Below are 6,667 nucleotides of genomic sequence, written 5' to 3'. Positions count from 1 at the left end.
GACCATAGTCATGATTTTGTATTGCTCAGAACAGGATTTTTATGCATTGATCATTGATTCAGTCTTTAGGGGTTACAGAAAAGTGACATATATCAGGCAGTGCTACCGCTAATAGTGCAATTGTATATTTGGAGAAAGGAAGCAGGTTAACCACTCAGTATTAGAGTATGATGCTACATGTAGCAGTACCATCTAAAAAGGACATACATATTACTTCATGAAAAATCTTGATAGAAAAGTAGTGAAGCCTTTTGCAGTGGATTGCATGTAATACCACGACGCTGCTATATCTGCCAAAAACTGAGCTATATGTAGTAGATCATTTTAGATGAAAATACTCTCCATAATGAATTTGTTAGCAAAGCTTAGTCCTCTGTGAATATTAGATGCATTCTTTGGCACCTTTAATCTCCATGTGAAGAATGTGATCTTGCAACTTGCTTGTTCATTCTCCCTTTATGCTAAAACTATTTCTTTCCAGAAGGCATACTACTCTTCTTGTGCTCAGAAAACTAAGCAATCTGGCACATGCTCTACTCTGCTTTAGCAGGTGCTCACCGTCGCAGAGGCCAAGGAATACATGATACCCCTGAAGGAAATATGCCCTAGAGGCAATAATAAAGTTATTATTTATTTCCTTATATCATGATAAATTTTTATTATTCATGCTAGAATTGTATTAACCGGAAACATAATACTTGTGTGAATACATAGACAAACAAAGTGTCACTAGTATGCCTCTACTTGACTAGCTCGTTAATCGAAGATGGTTATGTTTCCTAACTATAGACATGAGTTGTCATTTGATTAACGGGATCACATCATTAGGAGAATGATGTGATTGACATGACCCATTCCATTAGCTTAGCACCCGATCGTTTAGTATGTTGCTATTGCTTTCTTCATGACTTATACATGTTCCTATGACTATGAGATTATGCAACTCCCGTTTACCGGAGGAACACTTTGTGTACTATCAAACGTCACAACGTAACTGGGTGATTATAAAGGTGCTCTACAGGTGTCTCCAAAGGTACATGTTGGGTTGGCGTATTTCGAGATTAGGATTTGTCACTCCGATTGTCGGAGAGGTATCTCTGGGCCCTCTCGGTAATGCACATCACTTAAGCCTTGCAAGCAATGCAACTAATAAGTTAGTTGCAAGATGATGTATTACAGAATGAGTAAAGAGACTTGCCGGTAACGAGATTGAACTAGGTATTGAGATACCGACGATCGAATCTCGGGCAAGTAACATACCGATGACAAAGGGAACAAACGTATGTTGTTATGCGGTCTGACCGATAAAGATCTTCATAGAATATATAGGAGCCAATATGAGCATCCAGGTTCCGCTATTGGTTATTGATCGGAGACGTGTCTCGGTCATGTCTACATTATTCTCGAACCCGTAGGGTCCGCATGCTTAACATTACGATGACATTTTCATTATGAGTTTATATATTTTGATGTACCGAAGGTTGTTCGAAGTCCCGGATGTGATCACGGACTTGACGAGGAGTATCAAAATGGTCGAGACATAAAGATCGATATATTGGATGACTATATTTGGACACCGGAAATGTTCCGGGTGAGATTAGGACAATACCGGATCACCGGGAGGTTATCGGAACTCCCCGGGAGGTATATGGGCCTTATTGGGCCTTAGTGGAAAGGAGCAAGGGAGGGAGCGCCCCCCCAAGCCCAATCCGAATTGGGAAGGGGGCCGGCCCCTTCTTTCCTTCCGTCCTCCTTCCTCTTCCTTCCCTCTCCTACTCCTAATAGGAAAAAGGGGATTTCTACTCCCGGTGGGAGTTGGACTCCCCCCTAGGGCGCGCCACCCTCCTTGGCCGGCCCCCTCCTCCACTCCTTTATATACGGGGGCAGGGGGCACCCCATAGACAACAGTTGATCATTGATCTCTTAGCCGTGTGCGGTGCCCCCCTCCACCATAGTCCTCGATAATATTGTAGCGGTGCTTAGGCGAAGCCCTGCGACGGTAAAACATCAAGATCGTCACCACGCCGTCGTGCTGACGGAACTCATCCCCGAACTTTGCTAGATCGGAATCTGGGGATCGTCATCGAGCTGAATGTGTGCTAGAACTCGGAGGTGCCGTAGTTTTGGTGCTTGATCGATCGGGCCGTGAAGATGTACGACTACATCAACCGCGTTGTGCTAACGCTTCCGCTTCCGGTCTACGAGGGTACGTAGACAACACTCTCCCCTCTCGTTGCTATGCATCACCATGATCTTGCATGTGCTTAGGATTTTTTTTGAAATTACTACGTTCCCCAACAGTGGCATCAGAGCCTAGGTTTTATGCGTTGTTGTTATATGCACGAGTAGAACACAAGTGAGTTGTGGGCGATATAAGTCATACTGCTTACCAGCATGTCATACTTTGGTTCAGCGGTATTGTTGGATGAAGCGGCCCGGACTGACATTACGCGTACGCTTACGTGAGACTGGTTCTACCGACGTGCTTTGCACACATGTGGCTGGCGGGTGTCAATTTCTCCAACTTTAGTTGAACCGAGTGTGGCTACGCCCGGTCCTTGCGAAGGATAAAACAACACCAACTTGACAAACTATCGTTGTGGTTTTGATGCGTAGGTAAGAACGGTTCTTGCTAAGCCCGTAGCAGCCACGTAAAACTTGCAACAACAAAGTAGAGGACGTCTAACTTGTTTTTGCAGGGCATGTTGTGATGTGATATGGTCAAGACATGATGCTAAATTTTATTGTATGAGATGATCATGTTTTGTAACCGAGTTATCGGCAACTGGCAGGAGCCATATGGTTGTCGCTTTATTGTATGCAATGCAATCGCGCTGTAATGCTTTACTTTATCACTAAGCGGTAGCGATAGTCGTGGAAGCATAAGATTGGCGAGACGACAACGATGCTACGATGAAGATCAAGGTGTCGCGCCGGTGACGATGGTGATCATGACGATGCTTCGGAGATGGAGATCACAAGCACAAGATGATGATGTCCATATCATATCACTTATATTGATTGCATGTGATGTTTATCTTTTATGCATCTTATCTTGCTTTGATTGACGGTAGCATTATAAGATGATCTCTCACTAAATTTCAAGATAAAAGTGTTCTCCCTGAGTATGCACCATTGCCAAAGTTCGTCGTGCCCAGACACCACGTGATGATCGGGTGTGATAAGCTCTACGTCCATCAACAACGGGTGCAAGCCAGTTTTGCACACGCAGAATACTCAGGTTAAACTTGACGAGCCTAGCATATGCAGATATGGCATCGGAACACTGAGACCGAAAGGTCGAGCGTGAATCATATAGTAGATATGATCAACATAGTGATGTTCACCATTGAAAACTACTCCATTTCACGTGATGATCGGTTATGGTTTAGTTGATTTGGATCACGTGATCACTTAGAAGATTAGAGGGATGTCTTTCTAAGTGGGAGTCCTTAAGTAATGTGATTAATTGAACTTAAATTTATTATGAACTTAGTACCTGATAGTATCTTGCTTGTTTATGTTTGATTGTAGATAGATGGCCCGTGCTATTGTTCCGTTGAATTTTAATGCGTTCCTTGAGAAAGCAAAGTTGAAAGATGATGGTAGCAATTATACGGACTGGATCCATAACTTGAGGATTATCCTCATTGCCGCACAGAAGAATTACGCCCTGGAAGCACCGCTGGGTGCCAGGCCTGCTGCTGGAGCAACACCAGATGTTATGAACGTCTGGCAGAGCAAAGCTGATGACTACTCAATAGTTCAGTGTGCCATGCTTTACGGCTTAGAATCGGGACTTCAACGACATTTTGAACGTCATGGAGCATATGAGATGTTCCAGGAGTTGAAGCTAATATTTCAAGCAAATGCCCGGATTGAGAGATATGAAGTCTCCAATAAGTTCTATAGCTGCAAGATGGAGGAGAACAGTTCTGTCAGTGAGCATATACTCAAAATGTCTGGGTATAATAATCACTTAATTCAACTGGGAGTTAATCTTCCGGATGATTGCGTCATTGACAGAATTCTCCAATCACTTCCACCTAGCTACAAGAGCTTCGTGATGAACTATAATATGCAAGGGATGGATAAGATAATTCCCGAGCTCTTCGCAATGCTAAAAGCTGCGGAGGTAGAAATCAAGAAGGAGCATCAAGTGTTGATGGTCAACAAGACCACTAGTTTCAAGAAAAAGGGCAAGGGGAAGAAGAAGGGGAACTTCAAGAAGAACAGCAAGCAAGTTGCTGCTCAAGAGAAGAAACCCAAGTCTGGACCTAAGCCTGAAACTGAGTGCTTCTACTACAAGCAGACTGGTCACTGGAAGCGGAACTGCCCCAAGTATTTGGCGGATAAGAAGGATGGCAAGGTGAACAAAGGTATATGTGATATACATGTTATTGATGTGTACCTTACTAGAGCTTGTAGTAGCACCTGGGTATTTGATACTGGTTCTGTTGCTAATATTTGCAACTCGAAACAGGGACTACGGATTAAGCGAACACTGGCGAAGGACGAGGTGACGATGCGCGTGGGAAATGGTTCCAAAGTCGATGTGATCGCGGTTGGCACGCTACCTCTACATCTACCATCGGGATTAGTATTAGACCTAAATAATTGTCATTTGGTGCCAGCGTTAAGCATGAACATTATATCTGGATCTTGTTTGATGCGAGACGGTTATTCATTTAAATCAGAGAATAATGGTTGTTCTATTTATATGAGTAATATCTTTTATGGTCATGCACCCTTGAAGAGTGGTCTATTTTTTGATGAATCTCGATAGTAGTGATACACATATTCATAATGTTGAAACCAAAAGATGCAGAGTTGATAATGATAGTGCAACTTATTTGTGGCACTGCCGTTTAGGTCATATCGGTGTAAAGCGCATGAAGAAACTCCATACTGATGGACTTTTGGAACCACTTGACTATGAATCACTTGGTACTTGTGAACCGTACCTCATGGGCAAGATGACTAAAACGCCGTTCTCCGGTACTATGGAGAGAGCAACATATTTGTTGGAAATCATACATACAGATGTATGTGGTCCAACGAATGTTGAAGCTCGTGGCGGATATCATTATTTTCTCACCTTCACAGATGATTTAAGCAGATATGGGTATATCTACTTAATGAAATATAAGTCTGAAACATTTGAAAAGTTCAAAGAATTTCAGAGTGAAGTTGAAAATCATTGTAACAAGAAAATAAAGTTTCTACGATCTGATCGTGGAGGAGAATATTTGAGTTACGAGTTTGGTTTACATTTGAAACAATGCGGAATAGTTTCGCAACTCACGCCACCCGGAACACCATAGCGTAATGGTGTGTCCAAACGTCGTAATCGTACTTTACTTGATATGGTGCGATCTATGATGTCTCTTACAGATTTACCGTTATCGTTTTGGGGTTATGCTTTAGAGACGGACGCATTCACGTTAAATAGGGCACCATCAAAATCCGTTGAGATGACGCCTTATGAACTATGGTTTGGCAAGAAACCAAAGTTGTCGTTTCTGAAAGTTTGGGGATGCGATGCTTATGTGAAAAAGCTTCAACCTGATAAGCTCGAACCCAAATCGGAGAAATGTGTCTTCATAGGATACCCGAAGGAAACTGTTGGGTACACCTTCTATCACAGATCCGAAGGCAAGACATTTGTTGCTAAGAATGGATCCTTTCTAGAGAAGGAGTTTCTCTCGAAATAAGTGAGTGGGAGGAAAGTAGAACTTGATGAGGTAACTGTACCTGCTCCCTTATTGGAAAGTAGTACATCACAGAAACCGGTTTCTGTGACACCTACACCAATTAGTGAGCAAGCTAATGATGATGATCATGAAACTTCAGAACAAGTTACTACTGAACCTCGTAGATCAACTAGAGTAAGACCCGCACCAGAGTGGTACGGTAATCCTGTTCTGGAAGTCATGCTACTAGATCATGATGAACCTACGAACTATGAAGAAGCGATGGTGAGCCCAGATTCTGCAAAATGGATTGAAGCCATGAAATCTGAGATGGGATCCATGTTGGAGAACGTAGTAATTTCAAAAAAATTCCTACGCACACGCAAGATCATGATGATGCATAGCAACGAGAGGGGAGAGTGTGATCTACGTACCCTTGTAGATCGACAACGGAAGCGTTAACTTGGTTGATGTAGTCGTACGTCTTCACGGCCCGACCGATCAAGCACTGAAACTACGGCACCTCCAAGTTCTAGCACACGTTCAGCTCGATGACGATCCCCGGACTTCGATCCAGCAAAGTGTTGGGGAAGAGTTCCGTCAGCATGACGGCGTGGTGACGATCTTGATGTACTACTGTCGCAGGGCTTCGCCTAAGCACCGCTACAATATTATCGAGGGCTATGGTGGAAGGGGGCACCGCACACGGCTAAGAATATGATCACGTGGATCAACTTATGTCCTTAGGGGTGCCTCTTGCCTCCGTATATAAAGGTTCAAAGGGGGGGGCGGCCAAGAGGAGGCGCGCCAGGAGGAGTCCTACTCCCTCCGGCAGTAGGACTCCCCCCCTTTCCTAGTTGGTATAGGATTCGCGGAGGGGGGGGGAAGAGGAGAGAGAGGAGGAAGGGGGGCCGGCCCCCTCTCCTTGTCCTATTCGGACCAAGGGGGGAGGGGCGCGCGGCCCATCTCTGGCC

The sequence above is a fragment of the Triticum aestivum genome, chromosome 2A (genome assembly GCF_018294505.1).
Source record: "Triticum aestivum cultivar Chinese Spring chromosome 2A, IWGSC CS RefSeq v2.1, whole genome shotgun sequence".
In the NCBI taxonomy this organism is placed as follows: Eukaryota; Viridiplantae; Streptophyta; class Magnoliopsida; order Poales; family Poaceae; genus Triticum; species Triticum aestivum.
This window is presented reverse-complemented; position numbering follows the sequence as displayed.